The sequence below is a fragment of the Melopsittacus undulatus genome, chromosome 5, assembly GCF_012275295.1.
Source record: "Melopsittacus undulatus isolate bMelUnd1 chromosome 5, bMelUnd1.mat.Z, whole genome shotgun sequence".
Taxonomy (NCBI): domain Eukaryota; kingdom Metazoa; phylum Chordata; class Aves; order Psittaciformes; family Psittaculidae; genus Melopsittacus; species Melopsittacus undulatus.
In genome coordinates, this window is record NC_047531.1 from 1,820,342 (window position 1) to 1,836,896 (window position 16,555).

The following is a 16,555-nucleotide window of genomic DNA, read 5'->3' on the forward strand; positions in this document are numbered from 1 at the left end:
TTTCCTCAGGAAAATCCAGGTCTGTTCCTGCCTCATTAGGCGCCAAAGGGACCTGGGAAAGGAGTTAGGATGTGAGGATTAAAATGAAAGGTTTTTCAGACAAACAGCAAGGTTTCGGCACATGTTTTGATCCACTTGTGCCTCTCGAGTTCTGTACAGGAGAACATCACAACACCATTGGAAGACAATTCTTCCACTGAGCTGTGCACGTAAGCCCAGGGAACGTGCCTACGGCAGCAAGGCAGAGATGCACTGCAGCCTGTGCAGTGACAGCTAGGGTGCACTGATACATAAGTGCCTGGCAAGTGCTCTAATTTATTGCAGTAGCTGTTTCGGCTCTCTGTGAAGCCTAAAATAATCTATGAGCATTTCAGATTTTAATAGTATTCATGTTGAGGGCCTCTGTGTGACTGCAGCTATATGATAACATATGCCCCAATTGGATCTGCCCTTTGTGTATGAGATGACACGATTTGTGCATAGCTAGCCATGAGGGAGATGGAGATTACCCATTTCCAGTGCAGGCAATGCTGGGTCTCCCAGTCTTTCATATACACCAAAGAGACAAATATTTCCCTTTTTAAGAGCATTTACACCCTCAGAGCTCAACAGATGGGATGTTCTTGCCCTTCAAGGCAAAGCTCTGCTGTCAGAAGAGACACACAGAAGAGTCAGCAAGTAGCAGGCATGGCAACTAGTTAAGAGTTTAATGGGATTTGGCTGTTTATTACATTTTCTTTCATTATAATTAACTCATATTTTCAATAGCACCAAGGACCTCAAGCTAGGAACACCATTAGGAGTCTGTACAGTTCCTAGCAAAGAAAAATGCTGTCCAAGAACATTACTTTTGATAGAAGCTGAGCACTTCAGAAAGTTAAGCTACAGTTAAGGTCACTAGCAGTAGTCATTCGCTCCTCTGAAGCCAACGTTGTACAATGCTACATAGTAATGTGTTCTTCATTATCCAGTTTCTCTTTACACATCCAGCCTATTTACAGCAGTATGTCTCCAGTCTCCATGTCTGCAACAAACCCTCTGACTACCTGCTGCCAGCTTACTTCCAGGCAAGAAGTAAGGTGCAAAATCAACCTATTCCACTCTCCAACAGCATCTCAGTTCTCTCTCCAGGCATTTCCAGTCTCCTTTCTTTCTCTGTCCTCCTGAATATATGTTCAGATTTGCTCTCCTAACTTATTGCCTCCAGTACACTCTTGTTTCTCTTGGCTTCGGTTTCTAACATTTCTAACATCAGTTCCAGTGCTCAATAATGGTAATATCTACACTAGTATGTGAGCTGGGTTGCAACCTTGAGAGTAAGTGGCAATGCAGAACTCTATGTTTCTAAGCCTTCCTCCCTGAACTTTCTCCTCCCAAATTAGGATGGTATCATCCTGTCATTCCAGTCAGACTGCACCGTCCCCTAAATCTTGCAGGATATACCTTGTCCATAATTGGTTTTTTATTAGCTTCTCCAGAAGTGCTCTCATTTGTACAATTTTCTTTATGGATGGTGGGGATTTTCACTGTCCCTGACATAAATGACATTCTTATGGACAAATTTCAGGTCCCTGCTTGAATCTTGGCAGGAGCACAATAGTTCCAGACCTCCTGAAAGAAAAGGCAACTGCCATCTAAAGATGCTTAGCCTGGCTCTCAGCAAGGACTGGCTTGATTTGGCTGACTTTTTTCAGCAACCAAAAGCAGACCCCTAGCAGAGAAAATTTAATCCCCAAATTTAGTGTGATATGAAGCCATAAACAACTGAAAATAGGGTTAAATAAAAAGAAACACTGTGAAACTTTGGCAAGCGTTGCTCCTAGCCCTGCTGATAATACCTTTTCTACTGGTCTGATATTCCTTGATCCTCTTGTAAAGATTGTAAAAGTTAAGGAAGATTTTACAAGCAGACTCAATAAATACCAAATCATGTCTTTGTCTGTATATCTGCATACCTCTCACTTAGTAGGTCTTAATCTTTAAGGCAAAAAAATGCTGTTGGTTCAGGAGCTGCCAACTCCTGTTCATGATGGATCCCTCCCAGATCTACCCAATAAGGTGTGAACACAGAAGTTAAATGTCAGGATCAGTCTTACATACACAGATGCCTTTTAGTGGGGGAGCTCAGCGAGCACCCTCCTATGGTGTCAGGATTTACTGACCACATTTAGGGCAGCTGCCAAAGTGTTTGGAATGCTCTGGCAGCAGAAGATACAGCTGGTCCCATCAAAGTGATCACATTCTTGGACATTAATTTAGAGTCTGAGAGGATGGAGTGATGCTTGCCAGGGGATAAGCTTCATAATCCTAAAGGGTTAGTGACTCAGAAATTACAGGCTAGTAAAGGTGTGGTTACAGCAGCTGCAACTGCTTTGTTAATGGGTCACTTGAAACTTGGACAAAAGCCTATCTAGGCAACATGTGGTCTCCAAACTGACAAGTTCATTCAATGGCAGGAGCTATAGATAGACTAGCATTGTAAGGTATCAGACTGAGCACTGGGAGCCATTTCATGGAGTCTCAGTAAATGACAGTAACTCAGTGCTAGAGGAAGAATGAGTTATTCATCAATGTGTATTCTGAAAGCATGTGTTGGAGGTATGTGGAGATAGGTATCAGAAAAGAATGAAATATGTACTTGTGATGACCTCCACTAAATACATAAGGCCTACTGCTGAGGTCTGATTTATTGTGGCATTTCGTAAGCAGAAGTAGCTCCAATAAAGTTTTGGTGTTGACTTTCTCATAATGGCCATATCTGTTTAACTTTTTTACCCATCCAGTCTGTAGCAATGAGAAATGTCCAAATACTTCTCATGTGTTTAAACCAATTAATGAGTTGTGCTCTGAGGCTGTTACAAAGAAAATTTCATAGGAGTCAGCTCTGAACACCTGAACTTGATGTTGGTAAGGAAAGCCTGGTTATCTTCCGTCCTATTTACAGCAGGATGGAAAACATCCACTTCAGAGCCAAAGCTGGTATTGCAGCATTACAAAATTGTTTCTTTTCTTAACTGCTTCCTGTTTTAACATCTGGAATTTTCCATCAACTCACCAGTTGCCAGCAATAATCAATAACATAATGCATCCCAACACCAAAGCAAAACCCAAACCACATTATGAGTAGAGTTGGCACCCTTATATCACCACATTACTTTTCCTGTGAAAAGAGTGGGAACTTATGCACAGCATCTGTCTCTCTTTCTTGTCTTAGGGATTTACTTTCACCCTACAAACTAGTCTTAAGGCACGAGCATTTAGAAGGCTAACACACATAGATGGATGAATTTATCAAAGCACCAAATTCCACAGAGATATTTTTCTTTAAGTTAGCCCCCTTTGATTGCAAGATGCAGGATGTGCTAAGTGGACAGCAAAATAGGTATGAAAAATGAATTCAACCACAGGTGAGGCGACAGAGAAGGACTAAGATGTGTAACTGCCATTTATTAAATTATATAAGCCGCAGAATTCTTTCTTCTCAATGAAACATTTTGGCAAGCAAAACTACACATTATAAGATTATGATTTTTTAATGGAAGCTGTAACAAGTTGGTTTTTTTTTAAGCTGGATAAAAATATGCCCACAAATTAAGTGATTGTTATCCACAAGGCAGTCAGAACTTTATGTTTCCCTTTACCGAACAGGTTTTGTGGAGAGGATTTTGCTTGGGGAAAGGGAAGTCTCCTGGTGGTGTCTTTTTGGTTTTCAGCATAGAGTAATTAACATATTCAGGTCACCACATCAGATGTAGTAATCCTCCAACAGCACACTACTTCTGAAATAATGCACTGGATTCAAAGACTACACAGAACTGTACACAAAGTACTCCATTAACAGCAGGTGCCGTATGAAAAAAGCTCTCTTTAAAAGAGCTTTTAATTACTGTATATCTTTGTTTAGAAGCCACCTTCAACTATCTTTTCCTTGCGAGCTGCAGGGGAAAGCAATTAAATGTATAAGAAAACCACTCTTAATTTAAAGCTGCAGGAAGAAGCAATTAGTGTAACAGAAGTCTTAGCTTGTACACAAAGAAATACGGTACATGAAGTCATTACTTGGACATAGTTAATACATGTTGTAAAACTTAAAATGTGTGACTCTTGAAAGTTAAAGTGGAAAGCCATAGCTGGCTGGATGGCCTGTATTTATTCCCACATCTCCCTATAACAACAGAGTTGGATGTTTACACAAAATCCCATTTACATCTCTCAACTGTATAATTGAAACCTTCTTTAAATTCCTTTTAATAGGTGAAGGGTCTCAATATAGCTGAGTAAGCACCTTTACTTTTAGGGGATGGGAAGGTACAGGGTTTTATTTATTTGAAGTAAAGCCATTTAGGTAGATCAGGCTATAAAAAAAAGACTTTACAAACAAAGTAAAAAGATCTTTGTGGTCTTCACTGGTATTTCCCAAGTTTACAAGTCTTGATTTTAATACTAGAACAAATATCATACTAGTTTAAGACCTCTTTTTCAACCCTTTTTCCATCACAATATTGCAAAGTCTATTCAGACATAGTACAAAAAGGGGTTTTGAATGTTTGGTGTATTTGTTTGTTTTAAAAAGGATTGAAAATGAAATGGTTTCACTGTTTTTAGGGGTTACTCCTTGATGATCAATGACATGAAAAAGAAAACAAAACAAAGAGCAAAACAAACCAGTCAGTATGAACACTGCTGAAGTTAAAGGCAAAAAAATGTCCCTAAAACAAGACCAGAAAATGGTTCACTCCATTGTATTTTGTAAATGATACAAAGGTTAATTAGATACTTTCTGTTGCATTTTAAAGTGAAATGCTTCCATTAATTACTGCTTCTTAATTCAGTAAGAATTGACTATAATACCACAAAGAAAGTATTATCTTTCCCATAGTACTTAACTGCAATCCAGTGCCTATGACCCTTAATCAAAATTGGATTGTAACAGACACACTGAATGGTTAATAGTAAGATACAGCATCATTAAAACCCTAAAATGCATGAATCGTCGACTGACTTCAATCAGACATTCAGGTGTTTAGACTCTGTTCTAAACACCTCAGTGTCTGTGCTTGTGTTTCCTATGGTTTTACATTACAGGAGCAAAGGTTGTTATTAACAACTTGCTTTACAATAGCACAAGGAAGATGTCTCTATAAATGTTTGATTTTATGGGCTTTTGTGCATTTTTGAACAAATTAGTCAAATTGGCTTCTTGACTGTGGCTCCTTGCTAAGCCGAGCTTTCTTAGGTTTTGTTATTTAGTGCACTACTGCATTCCATGAAAGGCAAAGTTCAATTATTTGGCTTTCGAAGGTCTGAGTGCCTTGTTTAAAATGCCAAGTGCATTAAAAACAGGACACCCTTGACTTTTGCAAGGGAATTGAGAAGGATAATAAGTTAGTTGGATCTAAAGGAATTTTGAAATTGAGCATGTGTGTCTATTTGCGCATGAAGATATCAGAAATAAGGATTAAATGCTATCAAATCAGCAAGAACGCACTTTTGACCATTTACCATTTTTCTTCTTAACAAGGAACAAAAAGAAGGAGTCTTGTGGTTAAAACAAAGGACAGGGAGTCAGGAGACACTGAACTTGGATGAAAACACATACTAAACCATTTTATTAGTATGAAAATAGGGCTTTAAAGCCACACAAGTGCAAATGAGAGCAAATTCTAGTGGAAAAAATGCTGTATGTTTTTTTTTTGCTGTGATTACATGTAGAATCTACTGATGCACCTCTTCCAAATCATACTCACTGTCGCTATGTATTGGTATTTCCACTTGAACATAACCCTCTGTGCAGGCTTTTCCCCCTGTACTGATACTGAACCCACAGGGAGTAGCAAAAAATCCTGTAGACTGAATGAGTCTGTGGCAAACTTTGCCAAGAAATGGTTCTCATCCATGCTGATTTAAACCTCATTTATGGAATGATTTCTACCACCTGTAGGAATGGGTTCAAGTGGTCACTTGTTAACAGGATCTGGAGGCTTCAAAAAAGAAGAAAACCAACTTAAACATTGACTATGGTACCAATTTAACATGGCTGGCTCTTCATGATCAGGAGCCTTAATAGGGGTGTAGGGCAGATCCTACATCTTGAGCCCTGTTGTGCAACTCCTTATGGCAGGACTCGCCCTATAAGATCTACATCCATGAATAAAGGCTATAGAAGGGATGTAGGCATAGGAGCAACTAGCTTATAAAAATCTATTTAGAAGCCAGTTGTCTATGGCAGGCATGTTCAGCATGTGTCTCTTCCCATGTAAATGGCAAACTTCAAGTAAAACAGAAATTGATTTAATTAAGTTTAAACATTTCAGCTTTTTATTTAATGGTTACACACATAAGTAGAGCAATAACTGAATACAAATGTTGCATATTTACTGCAGCATGATCCAAGCAATTACTACTAAAGTATTAAGCAAAAGCATCATTTCACTCTTTTAATTTTATTTCATAATTAGGTAGAAACCATGTTTTGGTGAATACATTTATAGTTAGAAGTTATAGATTACGCTTCTCTTTGTTTTGAGAGGGTGATTTTAGCCCTGTTGCTGAAAGCCTGTTAGCGACAATTAAAATAGCTATTAAAAAAAAGCATTTACAGCTCTTCTACTTGTTTTTCTTGTTAGTTTTCATCAAATATTTCACACTCATATGATGGATGCAGCCTGCTAATAGTCACCAGCACAGACTTTCAAAAGTGGTTTTAAACATCTGGTTAAAAACATCGCTTTTTATGTACTGTGACTGTTTCTACGTGAGTGCTGTGCCAGTTGTTCATTATGCCTCTGACTCCTGTTACTACACATCAAAAACGATGTGAAAAAGTTTAGAAGGAAAACTTAAAAGCAGAGCAAAACCAACACCGGCAACTTTTCTGAGCGCCAGAGTTTTAACTGTTCTCTGCTGAAATGCTCTCCTGACTTTCCATTCAAGCAAGCATTTTTGCACAGAGTATAACAGGAAGGGCTGAGCGCGTGCCTGCAAAGTGCAGCATGGTAAACATCTGTGTATATTCCACATATACCACACTATTAAAATCAATCTGTTCAGGTCACTTCCCATTCTGAGGAGGGCTGAGAAACGCAGCCACCAGTTTCTGTCACGTGATGCGTCGTCTCAATTAAAAATAGATTAAATTTCATGCAAAGAACCCAACTTGAAAATCCCAGCAAACAACAACAGAACCTTTCCGCTAATGATTTTCAGTCATCACAAGTGGAGAGAGACTCAGACAGCAGACAGCATGGTCCCAGCATGCTTTTTGCCTTCTTTTTTGTTTGCACAGTAGCTGTCAGTTGCAGCCCTGCAGGTAGTAGAACCCAGTGGGAAGAGGGGCGGGACAGAGCGATGCTGCCTGAACTGACAGCAAATTTAAATTACTGAGCGTTCTTTTTCTTTTGTTGTGTTTTTTTTTTCCTTCTTTTCGTGCCCTTTCTTTTATTTTTTTTCTTTTTTTCTTTTTCTTTTTCTTTTTTTTTGGTGTTTTTCTACTCTGCGACAAACTGAAAAGATTCTCGCACACGCTAATTTAGCAACCCTGCTTCGTCGTCTTCTTCCCCCCCCCCCCTTCTGCTTCCAGGATAATTAAAAGAGGAACCTGTAAAGGCAACATTCCTTCAAGCAAGTTGGTGCTGCAACGTGCCGGTAAGATGGATTTAATTATATTTTTGTCCCTCTTTCCCCATCTTTTCTTTTCCTTTTGGAGCTGAAAGCTTTTGTATATCTAACACAGTCATAAGTGTGGTTCCCCTGCTGTGGAGGGTTAGGATGTAATGAAAAGGTGTAACTGCTTGATATGCGACCTTCTCCTATTACTTAAAATGGATAATAACAGCTTTCGCGTCTGTCCTCATGATGCTTTTATCTGCGAATTGACTATTTGCTCAACAGAAGCGGTGCTGTGATTGTCGCACTATGACAATGAGGACTTGATTGTTTTTTGGTTACTGTTCCATGCTCCTATCAGAAAAGATACTTGAGTTGGGGGTTTTGCGTGTGTGATTTTCCTTTCTCTCTGAACATTGCCTGAAGCACTGATATGATGGGGGTGGAGATGGGGGTGGAGGAGACTGTTTTGGGTGTCGTTCTGCCTGTTCAGCTGTTTACTAGGTAGGGAAGTGCAACACTCAAACTTTTTAAAGAAATAAATAAATATCTTTCAGCTCACATGGATTGGGGTCAGTGTATCCAGGATTTATTGTTTTCCAGTGCTGGATAAAGTTCTTCCCATCCCTTGCATTGTTCTTTTGGAGAAAGGGGGGAAGGGATGTTCCACTTCATATCTTGTCATACTATTGTAGTAGCTAATTGCAAGGAGCTGACAAACTTTGAGATGAAATACCAAGCGTCGCTTTTGTGAAGAATGAGTCTGATGCTGTGGATAGTTTCCTATGAATACAAGCCTGCCAGATACAGCCAGATCTGTATTACCATTTGTTGCAGTTCCTGCCTTGCAAGTCACCTTATTTCCAATGTCTCCTTTATAGTCTTTTTCTGTCATTAATTATTGTTTTTTGTTTTTAAAGAAAATGAGAGGTGTTTTGCTTTTGCTTTGTATTTACCCTTATAAAACTTATCAGGTGATTTTTTTTCTCAGGCTTCCTGAATGTAGTTCTACCAAGTGCTAAATGCAACAACACCTACTAAAATAGACAGGAAGGCTGAGCTTGTCCTCTATTTAGGAGGAAATTGCTGAGTACTAGCAGAACTGGATCTTATGGTTGTTGAATTCTCTTTATCTAACTGCAGTCAGTTGTTGTTGCACTTAAGACTGGATTATGTAGGCTTGTAGTGAAGTATTTAGAATAAACACCGCTCTTACAGTTGGTTGTTTACAGGTTTGTGGTCATGCTGAGGAAAACTTTCTGAACAAAATAAGGGATGTTTGAGAGAGATCTGGTAGTATTAGAAAAATTGTGTGATTCAGTTCTCTAACTAATTGAAAACTGTTGTTCTTAATATATATAAAAGTGTCCTGAAATTATTCATCTGCAGATTGATACATCAGACATTCCATACATCAGACTTTCCATACTAGATGGTCTGACATGCCAAATGCATAATGTGATCACAGGAGCAACGTTGTGCAAGGAGAGGATTGATGAGGAGCAGTCAGGAATTAAACTCAGACTCCCTGGAGAGGAGGAGAGGACGTGCCAGTGCCATATGGAAAATCACATTCTTTCACAGCAACTTTGTTAGGGCATAGGGTTAAGGGCGCTGCACTTGCAGAAGTTCATCACCCCCCGTTTCAGCCTCAGTTTGAAACACTGCAATACTTCTAAGGTTTACTTTTCTTGTGCAGAAAACATTGGTGTCTTGTGAAATGAGGTCGTTGTAGCATTCATGTCTTGCTTTTGCCCTGACAACTTGCCTTCCCCTGCCCCAACACCAAGGTCTGTAGGGCCCAGAAAATTAGGCTTTGTCCCTTGTAATCCTAAACTCCATCCATTTAAAACCAAAGAAGAAAAGGATTGAATTCAGTGTTCTTGTTATGGAAATAAGTTTTTATTCACTCAGTATCAACTGACAGTTAGAAGCGTATCTGATGTAATATGAATAAACTGTAGGCTGTTGACAGTAAATTATGCAGCCATAGTCCCACATTCTCCTGGAAACACAGCTTTTACAAGGCTCAAATGGCCTAGTGGGGGAAAACAACTACCAATATTCTCATTTGATCTTTCTAACCACCCAAAGCCATGAGAAGTCCATGGTGATTGATTCCCACTGCCCATGGTGGGCATCTGGGCAATGGGCAAGGCCGCATGGAGTAGAGCCTGAATGCAACCAGGGGTATTCAGTCATAGAGGTGATGTCAAAGTCACTGTTATGAGGCAACATGAAAACATCATACAGCCAAGTTTAGATGCTAAGTTTGGTGGCAAAAATTTGTTCCTAAAGTCGTAATGTATAAGAAACCAAAATCTGTACCTTTAAAAAACCCAACCACACCAACCCAATCTACCAGTCTACTTTCTCTTTGAGTTTAGCCTTTAAATATATATATTCTTAATTAATCTGTGCACTTTAAATTGCTGTTGGCTTCTAGAAATACTGTCTTCTACCCAGGGCTTGGAAATTTCTGGTTGAATAGAAAAGCATTCATTGTACAAAAAAAATCCCCTTGCTGTAATTTCCTGTCAGTAACACAGAAATAAGAAAACACTGGGCTAATAAAAATGATAATCTGAGTTTACAACTGTTAACAAGATTCCTGAATAGAAATGGTGCTATTATGCACAAAGAACTTCTATCATTACTAGAGGAATGTACTATAAAATTATGAGTTTTATTTTTAGGACCCTGTCATCCACTCAGAAATCAACCCGTAATCTTACTTGTGAAATGCCATAAGTTTTGGCATCTTCCCTCCCCTCCTATTAATGAAATATTAAAGGAATTTTATAATTAGAAACTTTGATAACTTCGCTGTGAATTTTCTTTACAGGAAAAAGCTGACATAATTCTGTATTTCTTCCACCTCTCTAACTCTCCACATCCAGTCACTGCAAGTCTGAGTTGAGTGCAGCAAGGAAAATTGGGGTGAATCCCAGACTTTGGCAATAATGGTGGGATTCCATCAGCTTCTTTCTCCCGAGAGAGGGCAGATTCTCAGACTTCTCTCAGGACTCTGGAGAAGTACTTGGGAATATTTTCCTTCTTTCTTTGCATGGAATTATTTTTTAGTGTTTCTTTTCTGGTCAACTGTATCAAAGTCTCATAGAGTCATGTAAAAATACTCAGATTTTAACCTCTGAGGACATGTTTTTTTTTCATTTTACTACTAAAAGACTTCTACATTTCTCTTCTAACTGCAAATGATTAATGACATCATAAGGGATTTGCTGTGTTTCTATTTGATTTAACACATTAGCTATGGTCCTCTTTTGTCAAGAACCACTCTTGAAGTTCTACATCACCAAAGGAAGCCATACCACTATACCTGGCTCAGAATGTCCTCAAGTTTCTGGTCCTCCCTCTCTAGCTGAATGACAACATATTGAGCCAACTCATTCCACAGGCCTGTCAGCCAGTCACATGTCTTTCATCTCCTGGTGATGGTTTGCTGCACTCACTGGGACTCCTAACCCTGTGTAGGATAAAAGAAACCCTAAAAATAATCTAATACCTCCTAATTACTTTCATCACTCCCAAAGCAAAAGAGCACACACTATTTATCAGGTCACTAGACCATAGGATCACAGAATGGTTTGGGTTGGATGGAACCTTAGAGCTCATCCAGTTCCAGCCACTGCCATGGGCAGAGCACCTTCCACTACAGCAGCTTGCTCCAAAGCCCTGTGTCCAACCTGGCCTTGAACACTGCCAGGGATGGGGCAGCCACAACTTCACTGGGTACCCTGTGCCAGCGCCTCAGCATCCTCACAGGGAACAGCTTCTTCCCAATGTCTAATCTAAATCTCTCTTCTTTCAGTTTAAAGCCATTCCCCTTTTCCTGTTGTTACAGGTCTTTGTAAAAATATATGACTTAAGAATATAAATAAACATTCTATTAAGGTAAACAATAAAATATTAGGAAGAATTAAACAAAGTGAAAAGAGAAGTAGAGTCCCAGGGAGCTCAGTTCTAGACTATATTATTAAACAAGTTACTAATTATTAAACAAATTCCTCCTTGGTTGCTTTTCATGCCCAATGACCTGTGGAGGCTGGTAACTTCATTCCCATCCTAAGGCTAATGTACTCCAAAAGCTTTTGGAGCCACATCTTCCCTACTCACTGTGTAAAAGGCACTCACCATCTTTTTTTGAGACAATAACAGAGGGGGAGCAACCCAAAAGCTCTGCATATGTATTCTTTTTAATTTGCTTTTTCAGTCTGAAATCTCCAACTGCCTGTATATCACCCATATAAGTGTTTGCTCTCTATTCATAACATTTGAGCACCATAGGTAGGATTCATCCCGTCCAAATTTAGATACCTATACTGTAGACACCTACATGTGAGTTACCCACCTTGGGGTCCCATTATAGTCAGAGGGAAAAAGCAGGCACTTTCAGAGAGTGATTTACCTGACCTATTTTAAACATCTATTTTCTCTGAATCCCAGAGAAGGACACCACATTCAAGGCTCAGATCATTTAGCCACTTCTACTCCTCAAATTCTTTTAATTACCATACTGTTGCATTGCTTAATTTAGGCATCTTTTCCTCATCTGCTTGGCTTCTCTTGTAACTACTTCATTAAGACAGATAACTTAAAACTCTGTAAATTACATACCTTGAAAAGCAGTCATAGTGCTATTGATTTACTGAGCTTCATATACCAGACGGTGGTCTTAAAACAAGCCTAATCATACTAAAGTTAGGACTGGTTTTCATAGACAGGGTAATGTCACCCACTTATATCATTAGTCCTCAAGAACTGCTGGGGGATTGCTGTCACAAGTGCATTCCAAGCAGTGTGTTTAATGTACAATTAATCTTGTATTTAATTGTACAATTAATCCTCATGGTTACTTTTATTAGGCTGAACTGATCTAGCAAAAGGAGGTGCTGCAATTGGTTTATTCGTTCTACTTTGCAAACCATTGGCATTTAACAGTTATGCTACAATGCTTTAAGAGATCTGAAAGTCAGGAAGCTCCATGAGTATGATGAAGTCTACGTAATTTAGACACCACTATTTTAATGAGTTGATGTTCCAGATGTAAGTTCCTTTACCCAGAGGAGGCTGCCTGCATTTGAAAGCTTTCAGACAGACAATTTGGCTTCCTAAATCCGTACAGCTAAGGTTGCATTTACAGTGCTAGAAGTATCTGATGCAGAGACCCCTGGCTCACAGATACTACCGTGTACCTCATCCCCACGTCTCATATGGCCATATGTGGAGGGGCTAGCTGTGTCCTCTTGGCCTTGTGCTTGGCCCCAAGTGTTTGTTTTCATGTCTGAATACACAACATGAAGGGTTGTGGGTGATGCTGGTGGGCTCACAACCCACTTAAACAGAGAGTTACAAGGAGCAGAGAGAGCCAATGTTGGAGCATCCTTGTTTGTAAATTCTAGAGGAAAAGGTACCTAAGGATGACCATAAGCAGCATCACAGTCAGGTTAATCTTCAAGGAAAATCTGATTAATTTCAAAAGTAACTGTGTCAGCACATAAATATATTTTAATATATACATAAAATGCACAATATGGCTGTTAGAGACATAAGATCTCACAAGATAGCTAAGACATTCAGTGATATGGACACACTGTATATTGGACAAACATGGTCTCCCTTAGGATTCATTTCTTTCTTCACTTAGGTAGCCTTCATCATCCTGAAGATTAAGTGTAGGTTTGTTTTAAGCTAGAGAAACAAGATTCTAAAATTCATTTAAATATGAAATGATTGATCATAAGACATTGTTTAAGTTGGAAAAGACCTTGAAGATCGAGTCCAACCATTAACACAGCACTACCAAGTCCACCACCAAACCATGTCCCCAAGAACCACATCTACATGTTTCTTAAGTACTTCCAGGGATGGTGACTCCACCACTGCCCTGTGCAGCCTGTTCCAGTGCTTGGTTGAGGTAATTCTGTTCTGAACCCAAGTTCTGCAGTGTTTTGCAGAAATGGCTTTTATTCAGACAATGGCAGTGGATGGATTTTGAAGCATGCACAAAACATTGTAATATGCAATATAACTGCTACATAATAAAAGTTAACACAGGATTTGATCTCTTATACATTTGTTATTTTCAGCAATTAATGTATAAGCACTGTACAAGCCACTGACATAGTGAACAATCCTGAAGGCTTGTTGCCTGCATTTTGGATAACAAGAGACAGAAGCATAGATTAATAGTGGCTCTTAATCAATCTGATGCAGTCAATGTTTTCCATAGGAACTCCATTAATAAGCAGCTTTACTAACATCTTTCTCTTGCTCTATCCTAAGTCACTGACAATCATGAAGGACATATGCATATTAAACGAAACTTTTACACTTGAGTGAAGAGCAATAGCAGCCTAGCCAGTGTCACACAGTAAGAGAGAGCACATTCACAGGGCATTAAAGGCTGGGTATTCTTGCTGAACAGGTTTACACATTTAAGCCTTGATCCTGCAAGGACTTATACACATGCTTAACCTTACATACCGCGAATGAAATCCTGGGCCTCTCAAAATCAATGACAAAACTCCACTGACTTCAAAGGGCCACTCTGAATAGCCTCTTTGGCTTCAGTGCAGCCACACAGAGTGCAGGAGTATGTGAACTGATCTCCCTCAACCTTGCTTGCTTGCGTGAAGTCTTAAGGGATTGAGGGAGCTGCTAAGTGTAACTTTGAAAACACTTCTGTCTCACAACAAACTATGAGCATTCAAAGATGTTTTCTTGTCTGATCTGTGTTCTATAGGGGCTTTGACCAAACCCCGTGGTAAAAACCATGACAATGGTTTCTGCTGGAGAAGTCTGTGAGCAATCTATAATGCAATGTTCTCCCTGGCTGGTATTGCACCCTGAGCAGCTTGTTTTCTTTACATTTCAGAAGATCCAGTTCCTGGATCTATAACTCACATGATTTTATAGGAAATCTGGGAAAAATCTATTGAAATGACAGGTCAGAAAAGCAATAATACATGAATTTGTGCTGTTTTTCATCTGCTTGCTGCTAGTAATTGAGGTTCCCTGATGCAAAATCTAACAGCTGCTTCAGGATCTGTTGGGCACCAGAGACCCAATCCTGGCTCTGCCTCCATTTGTAAAACAGACCCATGGCAATAGTACCCCTGAGAGCCCCTGGGGAGTCCTGAGAAGTCTGGTAAAGAGCTGGGGAGGAGATAAAGTGGTATTTGCCCCATTTTTCAGGATAGAACCCTTTCTGGAGCAGGTTAAGTTAATGATCCTTCCACCCTACACAGACCCTGGGGCTCTACACACGATGCAACATGCACTCAGCCTTCATGGTGGCTGGAATGCTGAAGCTGAGGGGGGTTCTTTGGCATCCCTAAGTGAGGTGTCTCAGTTCCAGCATGCTAGGAAAGCTCAGACCTTGTGATCAAAACATCTAACAACTGCTGTGCAGACACACCATTGAGACTTCCACACACTAGCAACTACAAAAGTTTTGGCTATCATCTCTGTAAGCTGGCAAAAAGCTTTGTGAGGACAATTATCCCCACTGTAATAGGGAGTAAGTGTTTGGAAAAGAGAGTTATAAAGACTTGCATCCCGGTTATGCTTTAGGATTAGTCTATGTTAGCCTTTGTGTAAGCCAGATTATCCCTTCTCACCTAAATTTGTGGCAGTCATTGGAAAAGAAGAATAGGCTGGGTGACCCTGGTGAAGTTTTTTGTCCATTTCAGCATATTCCTCTGACATGTTTCATTGCTCCAGCAGCAAAAAAAACAACCCAGACTTTATTCCTTTTCTTTTTGGCCTTTACTGTAAAGGTATTTTAATTTCATCTTCATCGTGTTCTTGTACTAATGGGCTTTACCTATTCCCAGCAAAGTCCTGTGTGAAATCCTTAGCCACAGAGATTAGAGAAATTTATTGCTTCACTGGCATGGTCAAGTTGCCACAAAATTGCATTTGTTAATGTAGCTATGAAAACATATGGCACCTGCCATCTCGGAGCAGGAGGGTTTTAAATATGGCTGGGAAGAATTTAAGGATGTCTATAAAATGGGTCTTGGCCATGTCAGTTTAGCTTTAGGAAGGAGACTGTGCTATAAAATCCTCACCCATAATTGGACACAAGTGACAGCTTTACTTAACTAGTGTTCACAAATGAACGAGCAATGAAAATGTTCTGCTTTTCTCACCCCAGAAGAATCACCATGGCAGATGTTAACACTGTTGAGAACAGCTTTATTGTAACTACAGGTGAGACAAATGGGAGATTTATTAGTCTGGGCATTGAGGGAAAGGGAGGGAGGGTAAAAGTCTTACCGAGTGCTGTTCTAAAGAAATGCAATGTACATTATCAAACACATTGCTTGGCACACACAGTGCTCTAAAACAGGGGTTATTCTGTGTCCATGAATTCATGAGCATGCCTGCTTTCTTGTTTGCTTTTTAAGTAGCCCATACCCAGAATCACAAGTTGTACATATTCTGCTTTTTGTTTGCTCGTGCCTATCCGTACCCATTTAAATAGATGGCAAATCTTTAATTTCATTGATGATTTGAGGTAATCAATGACTTAAAGTCTGTGAACCCAGTGATCTGCAAAACAGTAAACAAGAGACAATGTTGTTTCTCTGATGAAAGTCCTGAGAAAAGGCTTGATCCAGCATCTGCTGGATCCTTTCTGTTCATTTTAATGAGCTTACAATTGGTCTCTAACGTAATGTGCATTCAGTAGAAACCAGCACTGGTTGTTCAGGCACTGATCCAGTAAAGCCCTTAATTTTATGCTTAAGACTATGGTATGGGAACAGTCCCATAGAAGCCACTGCAACCACAGAAATGCCTGAAGTCCAGCAAGAAACTAAAGGTTTTCTTGCTGGAGTATCCTCATATGTTTTTCAGCCTCTGAAAAGCAAACTAACAAGTAGTTTCTAAAAATCCAACATTTGAGATTACAGAAATGTGG

General features: G+C 39.6%; 1 long non-coding RNA gene across 1 annotated transcript in view; it reads left to right on the plus strand.

Annotated features, from left to right (window-relative positions):
* The first annotated feature begins 7,321 nt into the window (after positions 1-7,321).
* The window catches only part of LOC106023366 (uncharacterized), a 156,073-nt gene continuing 146,839 nt past the window's right edge, over positions 7,322-16,555 (plus strand). The window contains exon 1 of the long non-coding RNA XR_001197827.2: positions 7,322-7,644. This is a non-coding gene — a long non-coding RNA (uncharacterized lncRNA). The remainder of the gene's footprint in view (positions 7,645-16,555) is intronic.